General features: G+C 45.7%; 1 long non-coding RNA gene across 2 annotated transcripts in view; it reads left to right on the plus strand.

The window, feature by feature from the left end:
* The window catches only part of LOC123603029, an 88,018-nt gene that overhangs the window by 62,612 nt on the left and 927 nt on the right, over positions 1-24,479 (plus strand). The window contains exons 2-3 of one of the 2 annotated variants that reach the window (XR_006714689.1): positions 3,362-3,517; positions 5,835-6,587. This is a non-coding gene — a long non-coding RNA (uncharacterized LOC123603029). Of the gene's footprint in view, positions 1-3,361; positions 3,518-5,834; positions 6,588-24,479 lie in introns of those variants that run through there. The other variant, XR_006714688.1, reaches the window with a different exon arrangement.

The following is a 24,479-nucleotide window of genomic DNA, read 5'->3' on the forward strand; positions in this document are numbered from 1 at the left end:
TGACCCTTGTCACCCAGACAAGCCACTGTGGTGCTTGTCTCCTCACAGCCTCGCCTCCTCTCTGCCCTCAGGGGAGGGTCCAGAGAAAGGTGGGAAGCAAGTGATTTCTCCTGACCCTCCAGCCCGTCCTCTGGACTCCCACAAGTGTTGTCAGGAAGAAGGAGAGGAGACTTCCCTTGCCCCTTCAGAAGGATGGTTGCAACGGAGTCCGAAGGAGAACGTCCAACCGTCAGAGTGAAACAGGCTGCCTCCCCAAGGGAGGTCGAGGGACCACACTGGTGGCAGCATCGAGGGAAATCTCCACTGGAGATTGAGCTTGAACTTGATGACCTACCGCTCTAATAATAGCACACCTCTGTGAGCACAGCCAGCACCCACGGCCAACGCCAGCGGACCCAGAGCAGGTGCACTCACTCCAACCTCTGAGCTGAGTCAGGACCACAGAGGCAGGTGGCCCTTTTATCCCCTGGAAGCAGGGTGCCCCTACGATCTATCACACAAACTAGGACCCTCTTACAAATGAAAGGGGACGGTAATAACGTGGCCTGACAGGGCAGATCGGGAGCTGTGGTGCTCTAAGTAGAGGGCGCCATTAACAAAAAGGCGTGGACTCTTGGTGGGAGCCATAATACTGAACCACAGTGTTCATTAATGGCCTAACAATCTGCCTGGTGTGGGGCGCCTGGGTGGCTCTGTCGGTTGAGCGTCTGACTTCAGCTCAGGTCATGATCTCACAGTTCGTGGGTTCAAGCCCTACGTGGGGCTCTGTGCTGACAGCTCGGAGCCTGGAGCCTGCTTCGGATTCTGTGTCTCCCCCTCTCTCTGCCCCTCCCCTGCTTGTGCTCTGTCTCTGCCTCTCAAAAATAAATAAATGTTTAAAAAAATGTGTTTTAAATCTCCCCGGTGCTATTAAAGACTGAGAATCTTCAATGAACCTAGCAGTAAATATAGCAATGTGATGTGTCATATAAAGACACTTAGGCTGGTAACTCTGGGGGAGACGGGCTATGATTCAAGGGGACTCCTCAGGTCTGGAGAGAGAAACACTAAGGAAAGGACAGTAGGAGGAGACATGTTTCACGTTGCATTTCCATAGATTTTTTTTTCACATTTCTCCTTTTATTTTTATGTATTTATTTATTCATTCATTTATTTATTTACTTATTTATTTAAATTCAAGCCTACAGTGTAGTATGCTTTCAGGAGTAGAACCCAGTGGTTCATCACTTACAACACCCAGTGCTCATCCCAACAAGTGCCCTCCTTAATGCCCATCCCCCATTTAGCCCATCCCCCACCCACCTCCCCTCCAGCAGCCCTCACTTCGTTCTCTGTATTTTAACAGTCTTTTATGGTTTGCCTCCCTCTCTGTTTTTATCTTATTCTTCCTTCCATAGATACTTTTTTTTTTAACATTCATTTATTTTTGAGAGACAGAGGGAGGCAGAGCATGAGCAGGGGAAGAGGAGAGAGAGAGCGAGAGATACAGAATCTGAAGCAGGCTCCAGGCTCCTCGCTGTTTGTTAGCACAGAGCCCGCCGCGGGGCTCGAACCCATGAACCACGAGACCGTGATGACCCAAGCTGAAGTCGGACGCTCAACCGACTGAGCCACCCAGGCACCCCCCCATAGATACTTTTAAACACCCTTAAAATAAGACTAAAAAAAAGCTTCAACTGCTTATGCCAAATTATATGATTTTTTTTCTTTTGTTTGCAGCAGTTTGGGGGTGTCTGGAATAGAATTTGGGGGGAGCAAAATCTCCCTGCCGCATCCAACCGTGCTGGCATTGCCACGTTTTACAACCATGCAAACCTCGGGTCCTCATCCATAAAGCCAGCCCCCAGACCTCTGCCCCTGGGACTCCATCCAGCTTGGCCCTCTGAGACTTCACACTCCTGCTGAACTTGGACATCAGGCCAAGCCCCGCAGACCCACCAGGGTGATTCACTTAAAAGGGTTAGCAAATAACCATGACTTAGTAATGCATCAGGGTGCACACCTAGGAGTCACGTCTGTCCAAACAGCTTTATGATCGTCTGCTCTCTTACTCTTTTCCGCCGGCTTCCTATTTTTCTCCCCTCTCCAGGGCTCCTAAAGACTCACACTGGAACAGCTTGCAAATTCCCGTCTTTTCTGATTGGGCCCATTGAATGGGGCCGTTACAGTGTCTTCACAAATGGCATTTCCATTAACATTTTCTATTTCTGTCCACTCAGGGCACCTAAAGATTTCCCACCAAGATTTACATTGACTATTTTAAGAAAGTGCTTTTAAAAAGCCAACGCGTTGGCTAAGTTTAAATCTGACTTTCTCAAGGGATGCTTAAAAGAAATATACTAGGGCTTTTTTTTTTTTTTTTTTTTTTTTCAAGAACCTTTGTAAGTTCAAAATAACATTCCAAAAGGAGTCACTAGAAAAACATTCAGGGTAAGAGGGAAATTTTTTTTTTTTTTTCAGACCTGGCTACAGCTTAATGTTTGTTCTCTGTTTGTTTTTTGACACAGAAAAGTCAAATAGCTATAAGAGTCAGATAATAACTGGGGGAAAAAATGGGCTGTGCCTCTCACATCCAGAATATTTACAAAAGAGGGAGGAATCGATCCTGTCGAGATCCATTATTCAGTAGGCCAGGTAGAAAGAGATTTTTCACAAATGGTGGATCAAAGGCAGAGCTTTGGAGATTCTCTTAGATCTTACAGCAGCAATGTCGCAGCCATATTTGAACTGAGCCAACTGGAACTTTCCATCGGGCTAATGACCCACGACCTTCTGATGCCATTGCCTTGTGGAGTGCCTGATATGCTCTGACAGCTGCCAGTCAGGAAGATAAACCATGGATGATTACTTCAACAAAAAACATAGAGCTGAAGGGATTGTCTCCCTAGGCATAGGGACAGATCTCTGCTGGCAGAGGAGGGCGAATGATGTCTCAGTGAGGATCGGGTTTTGCTGCTAAAACTAAAAAAAACCCTCATCCTAGTGGCCAGGGGGCCAGGGGGAGGCTTACAGCTGGTGGGGGCAGCACTGCAGTGTCATCAGGGACCTAGACTTTGATGGTTTCCTCTGCCACTTTGAGCGTATGGCTTCTAGTCTCCAGATTCACCTCATGGTCCTAGAGAGCTGCCAGGCTACCATCCATTACAACTGCATCCCAAGTAGGAGGAGAGAGAAAGTGGGGGAAGTGTGGTCCTTCTCTTTTGGACGATGTCCCAGGAATCCTAGATGACACTTCCATTCTGTCCCGTCGGCCAGAGTGTGGTCACGTGGCAATTATCAGCCACAACGGAGGCTGAGAGTTGGGTGCCCAGGGGTCTCTTTCATACATCGAGCCTACAGTGTGCCTTTTCTTATCTTCCAGCGGCAGCAGCTCATCTGAAGTCAGCGTTGTAGCCTGGAAAAGGCTGGATGAGCGTTTGCTCACCACTGGACATAAAAAATAATCTGCGTGTTTGAAAAGGATGTGCTGAACTCGTGACCTGTAATAAACGGTTAGTACTTTGTCTTTAAAATGCAGGTAAGAGTCTTCTCCTGTGCTTTTTCCAGAAACGAATAAGCCAAGAAAGCCCATGGTACAGTCTCAAAATGATGTGGAGTCTTCAAGTGACTTTTTCTTTAAGGTTTTATTTTATTTTTAAGGAATCTCCACACCCAGCGTGGGGCTCGAACTCACAACCCGAGATCAAGAGTCACACACTCCACCGACCGAGCCAGCCAGGTGCCCCTCTTTCAGTTTTTAACACATTATACTCAAAGGGGTTCTTTCACACCAAAATCTATAATGATGAAAATGAAGGAGTTATTTGGGAATAAGTGTGTCCATTATTTATATACTCTGGAAGGAAATGCATGCTGGTCACAAAACCATTGACTGAAGCCACTGTCAACAACAAACTCTAATAATATGGCCCCGGTAGGGTTTTTTAAGTGTTTGTTTTTTTTTTCTCTCCCCCCAGCTTTATTGAGGTATAATTGACGAACAAAATAGTGAGATATTTAATGTATACAATGTGATCATTTGATAGACGTGTATGTTGTGAAAGGGATTCACCCCATTCAGTTAAGTAACACATCCCTCTCATTTATTTATGATTTGTTGGTGAGAACATATAAATTCTATTCTCTTAGCAATTTTCAGTGGTGCAATACATTTTCCAAACAGTCATCATGTTATACATTAAATTCTCCTATCTTATTTATCTGACAACCATCTCTCCCTACTTCCCCCCTCCCCATCCCTGACCACTTTATAAGCCTCTGTTTCTGAGCTCAACTTTTTTAGGGTTTTGTTTTGAGACTCTTCCTACTTCACACTCCCTCCGGTAGGCAGATTCTTTTTTTTAATGTTTATTTTTGAGAGAGAACACAAGCTTTATTTTTGAGAGAAAGAGAGAGCACAAGTGGGGAAGGGGCAGAGAGAGAGAGAGAGAGAGAGAGAGAGAGAGAAACAGAATCCGAAGCAGGCTCCAGGCTCTGAGCTGTCAGCATAGAGCCTGACACAGGGCTCGAACTCATGAACCCTGAGCTGAAGTCAGATGCTTAACCGACTGAGCCACCCAGGCGCCCCTCCAGTAGGCAGATTCTTGATGTCATGGAAGGAAAGTGTCTTCATCTTGGGTTTTTCCACCTCCTCCTCCTCACCCTTATGCCCAGAGGCACATAACCTGATGTGCATAAATAGGTTCAGAAACCTCTGGAAACTGCTTGTCAAGTTGTGTGTACTTGGCATATTTGCAGTGGGAGCAGGACGCTCAGCAGATTCTCAAAAAGGTCTGTGCTCCTTAAAACTGCTGCCCTGGTGGTTTGTACTTCAGCAATGCAGACACCCACCCCCAGGCCACACACACAGGGTTATCTTGTGCCTCCAAGTCTCCCAGGGGACAAGGAGAGAAGGCATCCCGGGTAGAGAGAAGCACCGCGGATCTGGTAAACTCCTGCTTTGCTTCAATATTTCAGCACAAAACCTGTCTTCTCTGTAAAACTGACTCCTCCGAGCAGATGTGGGCTTTCTTTGTTCAGCTTAAGCTGCCTGCACCTTGGTTCATCATACTGCATTGTCACTGTTTGCCTGTGTTGTGATTGACTTTTCATATACGTATCACCTATGACCACAACTGGCACATTCCAGTGAGTTTCCAGTGGGTGGGCATATGGATGTATGTATGGATGGATGGATGGATGGATGGACGGACAGATGGATGGATAGATGGATGAAGGATAGATGGATGGATGATGGATGGATAGACGGGTGGATGGACAGATGGATGGATGGATAGATGATGGATGGGTGGATGGATAGACGGACAGACTAAAGGATAGATGAGCCTTCTCTTCTCATTGCTGCTTCAGCATTAGCCACAGATCCATTCTGTTCCCTATCAGATCAATCATTTCCCTAACTCAGGGCTAATATTAATAGCAATGCCTGAAACTGCTGAAGGTTTAGGCTTTAAAATACACAGTCCTGGGGTGCCTGGGTGGCTCAGTCAGTTAAGCGTCCAACGTCAGCTCGGGTCACGATCTCACAGTTTGTGGGTTCGAGCCCTGCGTCAGGCTCTGTGCTGACAGACTTCAGATTCTGTGTCTCCCTCTCTCTCTCTGCCCCTCCCCTGCTGGCACTTTGTCTCACTCTCAAAAATAAGTAAAAACATTTAAAAAAAAATTTTTTTTAAATACACAGTCCTGATTTATTGAACTTCGGTCCACCCGTTTCTGTTTTCTCCGGACGAATCCTAGAGCCGCAGCGATATTCTTTAAATGGGCTCCGTTCCGCTCCTTAACCAATAGTATCTTCTTTTTGACGGGGACTGCTTCATAACTCTGCTTTTTTGCAGAAGGAAAAGGAGCTTCTGGGCTCTGGCGGATCTGAATGTAGCACCATTTTTCACAAGTTGTTTTCGCTTTAGCAACTTTACGTGGCTCTCTGTCAATCGCCAGTCCTCACCCTCGACAGTCACTGAATTTTTTTTTAAAATGGTCTATTTGGTTCCTTCCTGGGGTTTGACTGAGTTTTAAGTTTGAGGTGCTGAGTGGCATGTTTTAGATGTGCTTGCCCCCGGGAGCTGATGAACTTTGCCTTCCACGTTGACAAACCACGAAAGACAGAAGAACTGGGAGAGGCAAGAGTTACTGTCTGGCAAGCCCAGAGTCTGCCTCTGCCTGGAGCGGCGTTTTGGATACAACTCATTATTTGTGGAAATGGTGTGTTCCACAGGCAAAAATAGCTTTTTAAAAAAAGAACCAATCTGTACCCTCCTGAAGTCATGTCAAAATGGATGCAGGGTTTCTCATGGAAAGGAGAACCATTTTTATTATGGCATGAAGGGTCCTCGTGTACTTGGCCTTGCCACATGAAGCCTAGTCTAGGTGGCTTTAGGGTCCAGAACAAGCGAATAGAGGCTTAATGATGAGGTAATGAGAGCAGAGGTCACGGGTGGGAAACAAGTTTTCTATTTGCAGCCACACAGCCATGGGAAAGTCTCACCCAGAGACCATCAACCAACGAAAAAAAAAAAAAACCATTGAAAACGGAGAAGAATGTGGGAACTTTCCCTTACCTGATCTTAAGCACAGAGGGACACCGGACTTTAAATAATAAAATCAAACCATAGAGGTCAGCTTCATATGAGAATCAGCAAAGGGAAAGACAAAGAGGAGGGAAAAAAGAGGGGAGGGAGTAAACAGAGAAGAGGGAGCTTTTGTAATTGTTTTATTTTTTTTTTAACGTTTATTTATTTTTGAGACAGAGGGAGACAGAGCATGAATGGGGGAGGGTCAGAGAGAGGGAGACACAGAATCTGAAACAGGCTCCAGGCCCTGAGCTGTCAGCACAGAGCCCAACGCAGGGCTCAAACTCACGGACCGTGAGATCATGACCTGAGCCGAAGTCGGCCGCTTAACCGACTGAGCCACCCAGGCGCCCCTGTAATTGTTTTAATCACTGGCCTATATTGTTACTCTCCGCAAAGACATGAAGCACAGATAGGTTGAGTAACCTGCCTAAAGTCAACACAGCTAGCTGGGAGAGGAGCCGGGAGTTGAACCCCAGCAGCCAGGCTCCAGGGTCTGCCATGATGCGGGTGTGAGGGAGGGCTTGGGAAAGCTGAGTGTTCCGGCTCTGACCCCCATACTGCAGACTGACTCTTTGTATCCCTTCAGGATTCACGTGTTGACAGCTGACTCCTGATGGGAGGCCGGGCCTTGGGGTGGTCAGGTCACGAGGGCAGAGCCCGCACAAATGGCCTCAGTGCCTGCAGAAAGGAGGGTCCTTCGGCCATGTCAGGACGCAGCGAGAAGGCGATTCAGATATGGAATCTTCCAGTGCCTTGATCTGGGACTTCATAGCCTCCAGAACTGTGAGATATAAGTCTCTGTTGTGTCTAAGCCCCTCAGTCTATACAGTGTTCTATTTATAGCAGCCAGACGGGGCTGAGAGCCCACAGAGCGCCCATTCCGAGTCCCCTTCCGAGTCCCCTTCCGAGTCCCAATCCGAGTCCCCTTCCGAGTCGAGCTGCCCACACTCCACTCACACCACTGGCTCTTGGTAGAGCACCTCTGAATGCCCAGCTCAGCTCATCGCCCCTCACCCAGGGATGAGCCCGGCCTAACCCTCCCAACCTATGTGACCTGGTGTCCTGTCCCCGGGGGGCCTGGCGCCCCATGTCCAATAGGAACATCCAGGAGTTCTCTGCCCACACCTGCCGTCAACACACCTGGCCTGGTGCTTTGATCAGTTCACGTCCACGTTCCTGTCCTAAGCCGACGGAGTCCCTGGCGGGATATAGCGAGAGAAACACATCCCGACTTGGATCTCAGCACTTAGGGTTCAACAGAAACCAGCGCTGAGAGAACGTGTTGAAGATCAATGGAAACGCAGCTAGTCCTCAGTGGGGACGTGCACAGTGGGGTGGGAGGCCGATGCTGAATGGACTCCGTTCCGATCCCATCGCTGTCGAAACCTAGAAGTTTGGGCCAAGCCGGTAAACCCTGCGGGGCGAACACCCCAGCCTCAGGAGCGGCTGGATGTCTGCAGGTGGAAACAGCACACAGTGACTTCTTGACTAGATGGAGGGATGTTTCCAACCTGAACATCTGCCTTGAGGAGACTCGACTGTATTGGGAAAATGTTGTTTTGTAGATGATACACTGTAAATCACTTCTCTGCCCGAAAAGTTCTAGTCTAATCACAGGCTTTGCCTCTGGTTCGGAAGACGCGGTCAGGGAGAAGCCTGGGTTTGAGTTAAGCTGTGCTGAGGAGTGGAGTGGATACAGTGATGGAACATCCGGACCCCCCCCCCCTCCCAGCTCCTGGGAGCGTTGGGGGCCGGTGGGATCTCAGCTGCATATCATTCAGGCATTTGCTCCCGGCCAAACAGAATTGCCCATGGTTTCATACGCTCCCAAGGGGCCCGTGTGTTCACTGCCTGCTCCTTGGAGACAGGGGGGATGAAAAGGCCTCTCAAGGCAGGACAGCTTTGGAGGAGCACCCCCATTCCAGAGCGGCCTGGGGTTCAGGACCAGGAGTAAAGAGAGGAAGCCTTGGTTCGTCTCGGGTACCATATTTAAGGGGGTGCCAAAGATCTCAGGAATCAGGGTGTATACGATTTCAATGCGCCGTTTTCCTTACATAATGCAAAAACATCCATGATAGTTAGCAAAATTGCAAACCCAGGCTGACCTCAACAGGGCCAGGATTAGGGTGAGGAGACTAAAGTTAAGTCCTACAGGTTTACGGTGAAATTCAGACTTCGTTCAAACTTTGTGTATCGTGGATTATTCTTTTTAATATTAGCTTAAAGCTATTTAAATGCTGCCTTAAAACCTTACGTATCTTGGCTGCTGAGTTTTCTGGCACCCCTTACATGTTACCCCCAGGCAAGACTTCGTCACCCTGATCCCCGGCTGGGGTCTACTGGTCCCACGTCAGGGTAACTGACCCCTGCCCCCATGCTGCCTGCTTTCCTCACTCCCTGTAGGATTTATTCCTAAGCCGCACCCAGTAAGCCTCCTATATCCACACCTCACGATGTCTAGGTCGGTTTCCCGGGGAACCTTACTGAGAATGAGGAGACAGCTCGGTAGCTTAGAAAGCTTATATGGTGGGCAAACCCAAGTTCGAGGCTCAGCCCCACAATTCACTGAAAGTGTGGTCCGAGGCAAGGCAAGCTGTTTTCCTCCAGTGCAAAATGAGAACAATGATGCCTGTCGTCCATCTCATCCTGGAGCACCGTGAGGAGTACACAAGCTGATGGAGGCAAGGACTTTCGTTCCTCGTCTGGCAGATAACAGGTGCTTGGGAAACGGGACTCCCCCTCCCTGGTTTCATCCTCACCGGCCCTTAAGCAGGCTGAAGAGATCATCAACATGACCCAGTGCAACAAGACTGAAAACGTCGGCAGAGGAATGACAGCGTCTCACTGTGTGTGTGTGTGTGTGTGTGTGTGTGTGTGTGTGTGTGTGTGTTTGCCAAACGAGCCTGGGTGCATCCTTCTCCAGCTAAATCAACGCGCTTCTGGCTGCTGGTAATCTGACCCAGTGCTTCCCGGTGAGATCCTAACGTGTGAGGTCTTGCTTCTTAGTCGTCTCGAAATATCTGTGATTAGGGACCATTAGGGACTGGGGTGCCTGCCATTCTCTTTATGGCCGAGGAGGAAGTCCCCATGTGCCACTATCAGGGGCGAGACGGCATCTGTCAGCCGCCACAAATCCGCAGGCTCATTCAGACCCAACACCAATCTTGCGGACTTTATCTCCTTTCCCCCAAATGCCTCAGACTGTTTGCTTCTCACTGATAGGGGAATCTGGAATCTCATTTTCTCAATGGCCAGATGATTCCTAAATAGCAAGAAACTGAGATAGGTGTTACGGAGTGTCAAGGAAATCAGGAAAACCAAACAGAGGATACAGCCCCCTCTTTGAAGGAGCTTCCAGCCTTCCAGTAGGGGAGAGAGAGTAAACAGACGTGAGACCAGCAAAATCCATAACCGTCTCCCCACATGCTGCCTGGCAGAACCCTTCAGGGGGCTCATGTGACGCCTCCGCCCAGCTCTCCTGCACCAGCCCCTCCCTCCACCCCAGACAGAAGTCACTTCTTTCTATTTCTGTAGCCAATTGCAACGCTATCACGGTAGCATATTAGCGTATACAAGAACATACGCGTAAAAGCATCTTGAAATGCTATTCCCGTCTCTAGAAGCTTTACTTCAAATGTGATTGGCTACACCCACTCTTGTGCATCTTTTTGTCTCGTCCATGGTATTTGTGCAACATGGGTGCTCAGTAGATGCTGGCAAAGGAATGGTACCTCTAGGAAAGGCCAGAAACCCCGAGTGAAGAAAGGAAGAACCTGTTTCCAGGAGAGGTGAATTTTTTTTTTTTCTGAGACGGTTTTTTTTTTTTAAAGTTTATTTATTTTGAGAGATAGTGAGCAGGGGAGGGGGGAAGAGAGAGGGGTGGGGGGTAGAGACAGAATCCCAAGCAGGCTCCGCACTGTCAGTGTGCAGCTGGACGTGGGCCTTGAACCCACGGACCGTGAGATCATGACCTGAGCTGACATCAAAGTCACGCTTAACCGACTGAGCCACCCAGGCGCCCCTCTGAGACACTAGCATGTTCCTCTGGAGTCAGAGTTACAAACCGGAGCTCTAAGGGCCACATTCAGCCTCCGTACACATTTACTGGGCTGGCAGGGCGTTGTGAGGTTTGAAATCTAAATTGCCAGCAGACCCATCCCCCAACATTTGCCATCCTTCCTTGTCTGTCCTCTAGGCCTGGGACGGATACCTGGCTCCCAGGGCCATCTGACTTCTCCTGCTCTGCAATAGCCTGTCCACAGCCGCTTCCCTCTCTGGAGGTAGACCTGTCTGGCCAAAACACCTGGAGCCTTAAGTTAACTTTTCCTTAATTTCTCAGCCCTGTCCCTAAACGTAAGTAGGGTAAACACTCCTCGTTCCGAGCCAAAGCCAGAGCTGGGGAGACCAGGGAGATAGCCGTGATGGAATGCAGAGCATAAAACAATGCTGGTTTGTTGGTTTGTTTGTTTTTTTCCTGTGAATCCTGACAGCCACCTTGCGATGAGTTCTTTATCCCCATTTTACAGATGAACAAGCTGAGGCTCAGAGAGGCTATACACTTGCCCAAAGCTACAAAGCTGGGAAGTAGCAGAGACACGTTTCAGAACCACATCTGCATGGAGCCCCCACCCCTAATCTTATCCCACTTGGAGCTGCCAGGGAGAGAGGCAGCCCCGGGGCAATGGGGCAGCCTCCATTAACAAGGGCAGAGTTGGAGAGGAGGGCGACTCGTGTTCTGAGCAGCACGGGGCTTTGCATGCAAGTAATTCCTGTTTATCTGCAGTAAGGCAGGCCCATCATGTGCAGATAATCCAAAAATAGTTTCTAATTTTTCTTGGGATAAATATAAATTTTTTTGGCAACAGACACCCCCTTCAAAGCGTGTTTTGATTAGAGTTACACGAAAAGGGGTTCTTATTCTCTGAGGATTTGCCAACTCACGGGTGAAAGGGAATTGAGAAGCATGCCGGCCGCTTTCTCTCCTGCCCACCAGCAAGTCTGTGGACGAGCCGCACAGCTGTCCATGAAAGGCCACCGGGTGGAAGGAGGTCATGGGGGCTGCGGCTGAGTGTCTGCCACTCTTGAACAGGAAACCCAACTCAACCTTCCTCACTTCGCAGACGTTTCTTAGAAAACAAAGATCTGGTCGAGAAGCATCTTGGCCAAGGTCACAAGGCAAGTTTGCACAGAATTGGAACTTAGAATGTAGAGCCCTTGGCTTTTCAGTACTAGTCCTCCTCCCTGATCCTAACGTTGGACTGCTCCAGAGTGAGGAATGACCAGGAATTGGGGTAAAGAGGTGTCTGTCTGCATACGGTTCAAAGTATGGGCCCAAAATAGGAGGGGCAGAAAATGGCAGGTGGGCAATGCTCTGTTCTAGACCCGGAAACCAGACTTCCTTGAATACCCTACTTCTGAAAAGTCATGACCACTTGGAGGCAACAGTGAGGCAGTTTCGGTAGTGTGGACGGGGCTGAAACTTGGAGTCCAACAGACCTATCTGATTTGGGGCACATAACCCATCCTGGCTTTCCCTCAACTACAAAATTCAGTTACCATGAGAACTCCCAGGAGTGCCTGGCGGTCTTGAGGGTTCATCTAGCCCCTTGTGGGTGCATCTGGCTTCTGTCAAGTGATTTATTGATTAAATTCAGTGATTTACTGGTGGGTCACTTTTCCTTCAAACATCTCCAGTAGATGAAAGGGAAGTTAATAAATTGTCACACAAAAGAAAAACAAGATGTATCCTCTCTGTCCCTCAGACTCAAAACCCATGCTCTTCTGTGCCACCATTAGATGGTGATGGCAGAAGTGGTGACAGAGCTGGACAGGGGACATGGGGAGAGGAAGGAGCAGGAAGTGAAGCCACCCTCAACCATTGTTTTCTGAGTTCACATGCTCTAGTAGACCAACGTTGACCAAAGTCATCCAAGGCAAACAGGAGGACCATTGTGACTGGAAGCGTTAAACCAATGGGTGCCATGTTTCTGTCTCCACGATGGGATCTGAGAAAGCCAGGAGTTGACCATCAACATAGTCTTAACTCTCAATTACTTGATCTAAGTTGATCCTCAGGAATAACCCAGGAACTGGTCAGAAAGGATTCAGTAATCCCATTTGGCAGATAAGCAAATTGACATTCAAAGAAGTTAAATGACTTCTCCAAGCAAACAGGGCATGTATGATAGAACTGCTGTTCTAACCTGTGGTGGACTGAAAGGGGCTGTTCACTCACCTCATAACTGCTTGAGGACAGTCTGTCTCTCATTTATCTTTGTGCCCTCAGTGCTTAGCGGACAATAGGCAAGCATTTGTTGAGGGAATGGGTTTCCTATATATCATGCTACTATGCGTATATTTGAAGAATCCACTATAACGAATCCCCACGCCTTGTCATCTCAGTAGCGGAAAATCTCTGTGTCTAGAAACTGAGCCAAGGATAAGTCAGTGTGACAAGTCTTTTTTTAGCCATATTAAAGAGGTTTAGTACAAATGTTCTTACCTAATCATAATTCCTCAATCATTTACAAAGTTATTATTTGCCCACTTTCTAAATATAATCAAGAGACCTGAATTCTCTAATTTCCTATGAGAAATGGAAGTAACATAGCACCACCCGATGACATAATTTCGATGTATTTAGGTACAACAGAACGAGAAGCTGAGTGAACCGGGCATGTCTTTGTAATTAACATTGCCAACTTTGGGGTTTTATCTGGAGCCCTCCAGTTTCGTAGTCCTGTGAAATATCATATTTTGGAAAAAGGAAGTTCCCTTCAGGGGAGAAAAAAAAAGTCCTGTGCTTCTTATTTCAAGATAACTCTGCCCTCCAACCTCTCTGAACCCATTGCCTCTGGTCTTTGGCTTGCATTCTTGCCTATGTATGATGTGTCCCCCTGTCCATTCACTTTCTTGCCAGACCGTCTACATAGACAAGAACTCTAAAGCCAAGTGTAGGAAGACAAGAGGAGGGGAGATGTCAGTAGTTTCGCGCTATGAAGGAGCACTGACCTGACCCCTGAGTCTGAACTCTTCGACATCACCCACTCAACATGGAAGCTGATAAGTAAGAAGCAGCTGTGTGCCATGATTCTGTGCCATTCTGTTAGGTTTTAGAGGTGACATTCCAGTGAGGAAGAAGGCAGGGGGGAATAGGAGATAGTATAGATTATCAGAGGGAGTGTCTGAGTTTGCTGGGGCTGTTACAACAAAATATGACAGCCCAGGGGGCTGAAACAACAGACATTTACTCTCTCACAGTTCTGGATGCCAGAAGTCTAAGATTCAGGTGGCCACAGGGTTGATTTCTTCTGAGGCCTCTCTCCTTGGCTTGTAGGTGGCCACCTTCTCCCTGTGTCTCCACTTGGTCTTCCTTTTGTGCATATATGCCCCTGGTGTCTCTCTGCATGTCCTAATCTCTTTTTATACATACATTTTTTCTTTATTTTAGATAGCACACATGCACAAGTAGGGGAGGGAGCTGAAGGAGAGAGAGAGAGAGAGAGAGAGAGAATCTTAAGCAAGCTCCACACTCAGCGCAGATCCTGATGGAGGGCTTGATCCCATGACCCTGGGATCATAACCTGAGCCAAAATCAAGAGTCAGACGCTCACCAACTGAACCACCCAGGTGCCCCCTAACCTTCTCTTGTTTTTTTTTTTTTAATTTTTTAATGTTTATTTTTGAGAGAGAGAGACAGACAGACAGAGTCGGGGGAGGGGCAAAGAGAGAGGGAGACACAGAACCCGAAGCAGGCTCCAGGCTCTGAGTGGTCAGCACAGAGCCCAACATGGGGCTCAAAACAACGAACTGTGAGTTCATGACCTGAGCCGAAGTCAAACACTTAACCTACTGGGCCACCCAGCTACCCCCTAACCTCCTGTTCTTACAAGGACACCAGCTGGTTGGATTAGGGCCCACTATATCAACCTTGTTTGATTTAATCACCTTCTCCAAAGACCATCACATTCTGAAGTACTGAGAGTTAGGCTTTAACATATGAATCTTGAGAGAATACAGTTTAGCCCATAACAGGGGGATGTGTACATACACCAAAGTCAGGCTTCATCTTCACCAATTTTTTCAAGGCAGATTTAGACATTGGACCCAGGAAAACGAAAAACAAAATATGTTTTCTAAGAGCATTGTACACTGGTAAATGTTTAACAACTGTAGGTCAGGCAAAGGGGAAGCCACGATTTGTAGTGTTTGTCAATTTCTGTGGTGTGACCATCCCCACCTCCATATATTTCAAGTTAGCACTGTGGTGTCACTGAACACAGGGCTGGGAAGCGATTCAAACAGGCAAATCTCACCAACACACCTGTTAATAATGGGAAGGGGAAGTGATGCTGTGTTGTCCTGGCCAGCTTCCTTCTTGCCATAGTTGTGTCTGGCTCAAAGTCCTTCCTTACTCCCTATAAGCTACTGGTTCTCTCATTTGGCAAACTGGAGATCTATACATCTAAACATTTCCCGTTTCCCTTCATCTGGACCTGCAACATTTTAGTATCGAAACACAAAATCCTTGGGACGCCTGGGTGGCGCAGTCGGTTAAGCGTCCGACTTCAGCCAGGTCACGATCTCGCGGTCCGTGAGTTCGAGCCCCGCGTCGGGCTCTGGGCTGATGGCTCAGAGCCTGGAGCCTGTTTCCGATTCTGTGTCTCCCTCCCTCTCTGCCCCTCCCCCATTCATGCTCTGTCTCTCTCTGTCCCAAAAATAAAAATAAACGTTGAAAAAAAAAAAAAAAAAAGAAACACAAAATCCTTGATAGAACCCATCTCAACTCTCACTACTGGACAAACCATCTCTTAGAATGATCATGGGGGAAAGGTGGCAGATGTAAGAAAATGTTCAACAATCTCCAAAAAGGGAATTGAACTGATCAATCAAAGGAAATGCCCCTCCTTTCAGTAACAGTTACTGAAATAATCATAGGCAACCTAATCTCTAAGGTGTATTTTCAGTACTCTTTAGAGGATTTTACATTTATGAGGCTAGTCCTGAAAAGGAAGCAATCTGATGTTAGAAAATACTTACTAGCAATTAAAAAATGATAAATGCATTTTAAAGTAAAATATATGCCGTGCATAGCAAGTTAATGTAATTATAGTACAAGTTCCAAAAGCTTCCCCATAACTTGGAGTATAGGAGAGAAACATGATAAAGTGTTAAAAAGATGACAAGCATGGGAGGAATGACCCAGAAGCTCCAGTATTTCTGTGGAACAAGAATTCCAGAAAGAGAGATCAGAATGTTCAAAAGATTAATACTGAAAAGAAATAAGAAAAGAAAAAAATTATTCCTGAACTACAAAAAAGACACGAGTCTTTGTACCAAGTTTCACATCTAATGAATGGAGACACACATCAAGACATAACTTCTTTGTATTTTTTTTAATCGAACTAGTGGGGAGAAAATCCCATGAGCACTCAGATACTATTTAAAAACTACCCACAAAAGAAATAAAGTCAATTCTACACCAAACTTCTCCTTTACAACATCAAAAACTAGCGGTCAAGTTTACAGCTTTTGGATGAGAAAATATAGTGACAGCAATGTTCTTCAACATTCAGGCTTTAAAACTATACCAGTGCACCCATCCCTGCAAAGTAGACCAGAGAAAAACAAATAAATAAAATAGAGATAATGCAGGATTGAAGAAGGCAATATACAAATAAGTGGTGGTAATAAAAACAGTAATATTTAGACTACAGTTTCATAGTTTTTGTTAAAGTGATTTTGAAACCGAATGCAAATATAAGAACAATTCTTGCCAAAAATACTGTATCATGGAAAAGTAAATAAAGCCTAATTATCTTCTACTGGATTTAATATTCCTGGTCATTTTAACAAAAGCTAGAAGAGGGAGAGTAGCAAAGGCTAATTTATAATCTAGTTTGAATCAGAGAGGGTTCCCAGGAGCACCATTTATCTAAGTTCTTGCAGAATGTCTAGGTGATAAAAAGGAGAAGATTGTTCTTAACATAGGGAACATGTAAATGGAAGTCCAGGACATTAACAGAGAAATACATGTTCAATTGCTTTTTTAAAGAGATAAGGTAGTAATAAAAGACTAAGATATAAAATTTGAAAATCACTATAGGAAAGAAAAACATAAAGAGAAAATTATGGGGCACGTGGGTGGCTCAGTCTGACTTCAGCTAAGCGTCTGACTTCAGCTAAGGTCGTGATCTCACAACTCATGAGTTTGAGCCCCACATCGGATCTGTGCTGATAGCTCAGAGCGTAGAACCCGCTTCAGATTCTGTGTCTCCCTCTCTCTCCCTGCCCCTCCCCAGCTCATTCTCTCTCTCTCTCTCTCTCTCTCTCTCAAAACTAACTAAACATTAAAAAAAATTTTTAGTTATGAGATGAATGCTTTTTTATTTTATTATTTTTTAGATTTTTTAAATTTTATTTTTTTAAATTTACATTCAAGTTAGTTATCATATAGTGCATAAACTTTTTTTAAAGAGAAAATCATTATGGAATCATAGAGAAGCAGAAAACATAAAACAAGATGAAAGAAGTAATGGTCACAAATAATTTATCACAATAAATATTAATGGGTTAAACCTCCCCCATTAACAAAGACTCTGAAATGGAATCAGATTGAAAATCCAGATTGTGTATGTTTATTAGGTAAGTACCTAAAACAGCATGGCATGAAAAGGTTAAAATAAAAAGATGTACAAAGTTGTAACTTGCAGGAGAAAACACAAAACACAGGGATAGTAACACTAACATTAAAGAACCCAAGGCAAGGAGTATTTAATGGCATGAGGTTGTGTATTTATCTGTTGCTGTTTCCTTGGTATAAAATGGGGAAAGTAATAAGAGATAATAAGAAAGTAATGGAGAATATTATAAGTCCCATAAGAATACTAAATGAGATGTTGCTTAAAAGTATTTAGAACAATTCTGCCTAGCACACAGAAAGAGTTAAATAAATGACGGTGTAGAACTTAAGAGACATCGTTAACCAGTGTCTTCAAAATTCCCTCATACCACACCTTTGCTCTCTCTACAACCCTACTATAGTCTCTCATTATACTTCTGCTGGATTATAGAAATAATCCCCTAACTGCCCTCCCTGTCTCCAGTCCCACACACTTCAGTCCACCCTGCACAGGTTAATCCTCTTAGAACACTATTTTTAGTACGTCACTCTTTGGCTCTAAGGTTATACCCCAGAAGAAATCCAAACTTTCCAGCCTGTTACTCCAAGCTCTCTACAATCCTCCGTGATCCTACCTTTATTTACAGGCTTATGTTGTATATTTTCCATATGAACTCTCTGGGAACATTCACCTTTCCAATAGCCCCGAAACATATTTTAATCACTTCTGTCTCTGCGTCTTTCTTTGTTCACACTTGAAAGCTCCTTACATTTATCTCCAGGTTGGCCTTCTCTTCTGCCAACCAACCCTAGTCCCAGTCTCTCTCTAAAGGGGGAGTCTAGCCTGTTCCACAAAGAAACTTTCCTCTTCTGATGACTCAAGAAATTCGGTCCTATATTCTACCACTTAAAAAAATCTTCCCTTCGATCCTTCCTTACCATAGATCATCAAATTTAAGACTGCTGATTATATGATAAGTTATTATTATATGCACAAGAAAGAAAAACGATGTGTCAATTACCATGTGACAGTCCATTGATTTTTAAGAGGCATTACTTCTTTGGTGATAGTGCAAAATGGGAAAATGTGCATCTTAGGCTGAGTAAAATACAATAGGTGTTTCATTCATTCATTCAATAAATATTTTCTTATTGCCTACCGTATGCTTAGCATTGCACAGATGGTGTCGCCAAACAGTACCTCACAAGGCACGTACATTCAAATTTATACTCTTTGCACACGTCTTTTACCACCCCCTGCTCCCCAAAAAGTCCCAGGCCAAGCAAATGAACACAGAGGATTATTATTGTGCATTATTTGCACTGCTTTATAAAATTACTGACTTCCCAGTTATTTTGAATAACAGATCAGCAGATCCTTGTCTCCTGTTGATTTCAGATTTCTGGATTTTACTGCTTTAGAACCCACCCTAGAATCCATGATGGCCACCAGGCGGGGGGCGGGGGGCGGGGTGGTGGTGGTGAGGGCAGACATCCAAGGATTCTGGAGAGATTGCAGGATATCACTCTGGGAAGCTCCTACTCTTGGAGCATATTCCTTGGAGAGTTGAGTGGGGAAGAGGGCCGCCTGGCAGCCGACAATCCTCATTCAGTCAATCCGCAAACTTGTAAAGAGATTTATAATGTGTGAGGCTCAGCGTGAGACATACATTAGAGCACGTGCAAAGAGGGGTATGCTCTGAAATGAATACAGTGCACTCTCAAATGAAGCCAGTCCTTTAGGGGACTTCTATACTTTCAGTTCTGTCTCGTTTTCTTTTTTGATGTTCATTACCACCCAGTGAAATAGCCAGGCCGCATCTCACTAGTCCCATCTTACAGTGATGAAAGTGAGGCCCAGAGAGGTTCAGAGAACTGCCCAAACTCAAGTGGCTGAAAAGGTTTCCCAAATTGTAATCCACAAATGACAGCTCTTGACTGTAAATCTAATGCTCTTTGCCAGATTATACATGTAGAGAGTTAGGGATACCATTGGGGTGAGTGGATTTTCAGATAATTCCACAAGTCCTGATGGTATTCCAGAAACATCACCCCCATCCCCTGCCAACAAACACAAAAATCAAAGGACCATACCAAAGAGTACCAACTGAATTGAACGTCTAAAGGTCCAAATATGAATGACGCATAGAAGGTCTGTGCAAACCAAATTAGCAATGGAAGGTGACAGGAAAATTTCAAACGTCCCCATGTTCTGTTTAACCCTCTGCTCTTGTCTGTGGCTTGGTCCTGACCGAAGAGCTCCAGATGGAATGGACAGTGTCTGGGCCAGGCTTTGGGGTGTGCTTTGACGGTAAGTTGGCATCTCGCCAGGCTGGGCCTTGACCATGTCCTCCACCCCCCGTGATCCTGGCCCACGTTGGCTGGCTGAATTATTTAAATATTGTCCATTACTAGTTAATAGACACAACATATTGAAAGTTTTACAATCAAATATTTATGCTGCTAGAAAACATTTTACATTATCTTTAAACAGCCATGTCATCTATTTATTTTCATTCTGTGATCTCTCTGTTTTGTATCAGAATTGGAGAATTTAGCCTATTTACGCCGAAGTAAATATTATGATGAAAACATTGGATAGCTCAAAAGTAGACTTTAGTAAAGTGCAGAAGTATTTTTTGTTAGGGTCAATTGCACAACATCTCTTGCATGGAAATACATTAAGAAATTTCCTTGGGATGCTTGAAACATGGAGATTAATATTTCATGGCTAGACATTGCCTCAACCTGCATTTGGTCCCCCTTGATGGAGCATCCTGACCCTTCTAGCCATTCATCCCTTTTCCGACCCGGAGAGAAATGCTTCTAGGGCACAGAGAGGGCATTTGCACGTGACTCTGGTCAAGGAAGTACATTTCATACCTAATCTTGGGCTGCAAGTAAGCGTTATTACCTCTAAAGTTACCATGGTCTGAAGCCATCTATTTGAGAATCAAAGGCCACACACCCCTCAGCTTGGCCTCCTCTCTTTCTGCCAGATGCTCCTACCTTCTGAATGCTTCTCCCTAACTCTGTCCTGATTTGCTGCTTTATTAGGCCTCCAAAGCTAGTGACCCATGTTTCAGGGCCAACTTACCTCTGCCCCTAGAGAGGGACCAGCCAGTAAATTCTTCCCATCGCTGAGTCAGAAAAAAGACCTTCCTTGAATATCAAGTGGTGTGTGTGTGGGTGTGTGTGTGTGTGTTTTCCATGTCATTTTCAAAGAACACTCTCAAAGGCACAAGAAAGGTGCCAGACCATCAAAGGGCCAGAAAGCACCAACTTTATGATGAGCCTTGACTCCCCGTGTCTGACTTCTGGCATTCAAGAGCGAATTTCAGCCCCTAAATTGGCCCTTTCGGACCCTACTCCTTGAGTGTCACTTCTTCACCCATATCTGATTTCTCAAGCTCAGGCTGAACTCCCAATCAGAGTGATAGCTGTCTCACACCTCACTTTGGAGTCTCAGTTACCTGCAGACTTTCCAGGAGCCTCACCAGACTTGAAGAGGGTGTAGGGAGAATGAGGCCCATGTCAGAATCTATGCCACATTCCCAGAAGCCTTCTAACCTCCTTGAATGTCAGCTCCTTCCCCTAAAGAAAGAAGGAAGCTATATAGGTCTTAGGATTGCTACATGAGGAAAAGATAAGAATTTATATGTCCATGTATGTATTATGTGTAAAGTGCCTCATGCTATGTTTGGTCCAGAGTGCGTACTCATCAATTAAGTAGCGGTAAGTATGACCATTACTATTTGTGCGCAGATGCCCTGATTTCCTCAAAGACCTCTCAGGTCTTGATTTCCCCTGTTGCTCTCCCATGTGAATATGGTTTTCCCCCAGTCAGTGTCTGAACATCAGCTCTTAGTCGTGCTTCCTAACTACAAGAAGTCACGGGAGATAGGATGTGTCAAAGAACAAGACAATAGAGAAACACAGGGGGAAATGAGGAGTAGAAAATCCATGCTTTAGAGGAAATTACTCATTGTGTTAAAAATACATACATACCCAGCAGGGGTGCCTGGGTGGCTCAGTCAGTTAGCATCAGACTCATGATTTCAGCTCAGGTCATGATCTCACAGTTCATGAGTTCAAGCCCTGCATCAGGCTCTGTGCTGACAGCTTGAAGCCTGCTTGAGATTCTCTCTCTCTCTGTCTCTCTACCCCCAACCTCTGCTCCTCACACTCTCTCGTGTGTGTGCTTTCTCTCTCTCTCTCTTAAAAAAAAATTTATACCCAGCAAATATACAGTAAAAGAAGAGGAGTGCCTTTCTACAGATAAGACAGGATACAAATAAGACAGGAACTCAAGAACTGGTAAGGGCAGACCTGTGCCACAGAAACCCTGGTTCAAGTCCCCATGTGAGGACCCAGAGAAGGTCCATTTCCAGGGATCTCAGCTTCCTTGTCTGTAGAATGAGACATTCCATCCAGATTCGTTCAAACAAATACTTAGCAACCATTTATGGACTGTGTACTATGTACAAAGAACAGTTCTAGGCACTGGGGTTCCTCTGGGGGCACAGGAGAGACAAGATTCTTGCTCACATTCCCATAGTGGAGACCAAAAAAAAAAAAAAAAAAAGGACCACTAAATAAGATCATTTCGGTAAATGATAAGAGACAAAGAAAACAGAACCGAGAAATTCATAGAGTGTGTTTGGAAGGAGTGGGCTACTTAAAAAGGTCAGAGAAAGCCTTTCTGTGAAACTGATACTCCCGTGAATGGAGCCCAGGCATGCACAGCTCAGGTGGGAGGGGGCTCCAGGCAGTGAAGACAGCCGATGAGTGTGGGTGGGTGTGGAAAGGAGGGCAGTCCTGTGTAATTGAAGGACAGTCAACTAAGCGAGCCTGGGGTGAGGTTGGGGGGTAGGCAGGTACCAGACTTCGGGGGACCTGAAAGCTAGCCATGTGCAGAAGGCACGTGAAAATCTGGTGAATGAAGAAGACTTCAATCAAGGGCAAATTTACAACGATGTGGGTGTGGTAGAGGAACCACAAAGCACAAAAAATACCCGAAGGGAAAGGAATGGCAGGACACTTTGACCACCTCCGGTGCTGGGGGCAGAGTGGGGAGCAGTTCCCAGGACCCAAGGGAGGAAGCTGAATGAAAAACACCTCCTAGAAAGAGCTGTGGCCTTCATTGGATGGATGCTGCTGGGGTCAGGGGGACCCTGGGAAACCAGTACCCTGACCACGCTCTCCCACTTCCCTTCTACCCATACCCAAGCTCCCCATTGGCTGAACATGCCTGCAAGTGGGGGGCAAAGGAGCCTATTAATGCTGGCCATATTGGTGCACCTGCCTCAAAGCCTCCAGAGTCAAGGGTGGGACAGGAAGAAGGTGTAAGATCCAGAGAGGAAAGAGAAGAAGCCATCAGAAGACATCCAGAATAGCCACGAGAAGGTGTTTGGTTTTATGCTGAGGGCATCAGGAAGCTGCTGGAGAGTTCTGAGCAAGGGAGCACTCTAAACGGATTTATAGTAAAATGATCACCCTGACTTCCGTGTAGAGAGCAGACTTTTAAAGGGGCAAGAGTGGAAGTTGGGGAGACTCTGTAGGAGGTTATTAACACCGTCCAAGCAAGAAATGTGTGTTGGTATGACCACGCATGATGGTCGAAGATAAAGAAAAAGGAATGGATTTATGATAGACATTGGAAAAAACTTTCTAGAACAACAAACAATTTCCATCATTGGCAAGAGCTAAAGGTGATCCTTCTACAAACCTAATGGGCAATAAAAACGTACGTATATCGTCACTGCTCTAGATTCAGCACCAGTGGCAACTAATGTTGCTTTTACAGTGCAAAGTGCATTAAGATCAACTTACCCACCCTCTGCTGTTTTTATTTATAAGAAAGAGAAAATAAGGAATTTTCCAAGCCTGGCATGTAGAAAAAAATGATCTGTCTAGTCAACCCGATAAATAACAAATAGTAAAGTCTTCTAGTTTTATGGTTGGCGTTATCATAAAGAACATGCTGTACTTATTATCTGGCTAAAGGGGGTTCATGCTGTATGATGTTGAAGTGAGTTATAATCTTTAATAAACAAATGTCAGAAATTTTTAAATTCCACAGTCATGAATGCCTTGCAGAATGGTTGTCTTATTTTTCCTGTCTCTCTCTTTGGTGACTCTTGCATCGGACGTTAGAAATGCCTTTGCTGTGTTCCCAGACGTGGTATCGCTTCCAGCTAAAGATCTGAGGGCCATTTCTAACAATCCATGAACATCCCCTCAAGGATCAGGCCACCCCAGTGATGAGCAGCTTAAAGGCTGGTGTCACAGTACCAATCCCAAGCCTCTAATTCACTCCTGGGAAGTCCCAGTGTCCCATAAATAAATCTTAGGAGGTTATTAAAATCATATCCTTATGTAAGATAGGCCTAGCATGGAAGGTGATCAGAGACCGAAGAACATTGTGGAAGGTTTGTTTGATCATTCTGCACACATTAGGATTGCTGAGGAAATTGATCATCTTTGCAAAATGTACATATACAGATCACAACTCCTAGTATCGTAAAAAAATAAAGATCGTGGAGCTCCTGGGTGACTCAGTCGGCAGAGGGTATGACTTCAGCTCAGGTCATGATCTCGCAGTCCATGGGTTTGAGCCCCATGTTGGGCTCTGTGCTGACGGCTCAGAGCCTGGAGCCTGCTGTGGATTCTGTGTCTCCCTCTCTCTCTCTCTCTCTGTGCCCCCCCTGCTCATAGTCTGTCTCTCTCTCTCTCTCAAAATAAATAAATGAATAAGTAAATAAATAAATACAACATTTTTTTAAATTTTAAATAAAAGATGTATATGTGAGTACCTCTGACATGACTGAGGTCAAATAACAGCCCTGTCACTTACCCAGCTGGATGATTTTGGTCGAACTGCTTTACTTCTCTAAGCATGGCTACCCATCTAGGAGGCACAGGGTCTTTGGGGGAAATATTTTGTGTGTTGGGAGGATCCTGTCAATGTAAATAACTTGAGTCCCTCAACATCAGCATGTCAGCATGATTCTGGCAGCCTATTAACACTTACCAGTCGGAGAAGTGATCAGCTCACCAGGCTGTCCTGCCAGAATCAGGGCTGGTCACAGGGCCAAGGACAACTCATTAAGCTCCAGTGCTGAAGCTCATTTGGGCATCTGGTCAGCCCCACCACGCACTGGAAGGTTAGAGAACACCTCAGGAAGAGAAACAGAGACCAGGGAGGAGGCCCACCCAGTCTGACTTGGGCGCAGAGCTCTTAGCCCAGGTGGCACTGTTGACCTCTATAGCTCCTTGGAACCGCA

This window comes from Leopardus geoffroyi, chromosome E1, assembly GCF_018350155.1.
Source record: "Leopardus geoffroyi isolate Oge1 chromosome E1, O.geoffroyi_Oge1_pat1.0, whole genome shotgun sequence".
In the NCBI taxonomy this organism is placed as follows: Eukaryota; Metazoa; Chordata; class Mammalia; order Carnivora; family Felidae; genus Leopardus; species Leopardus geoffroyi.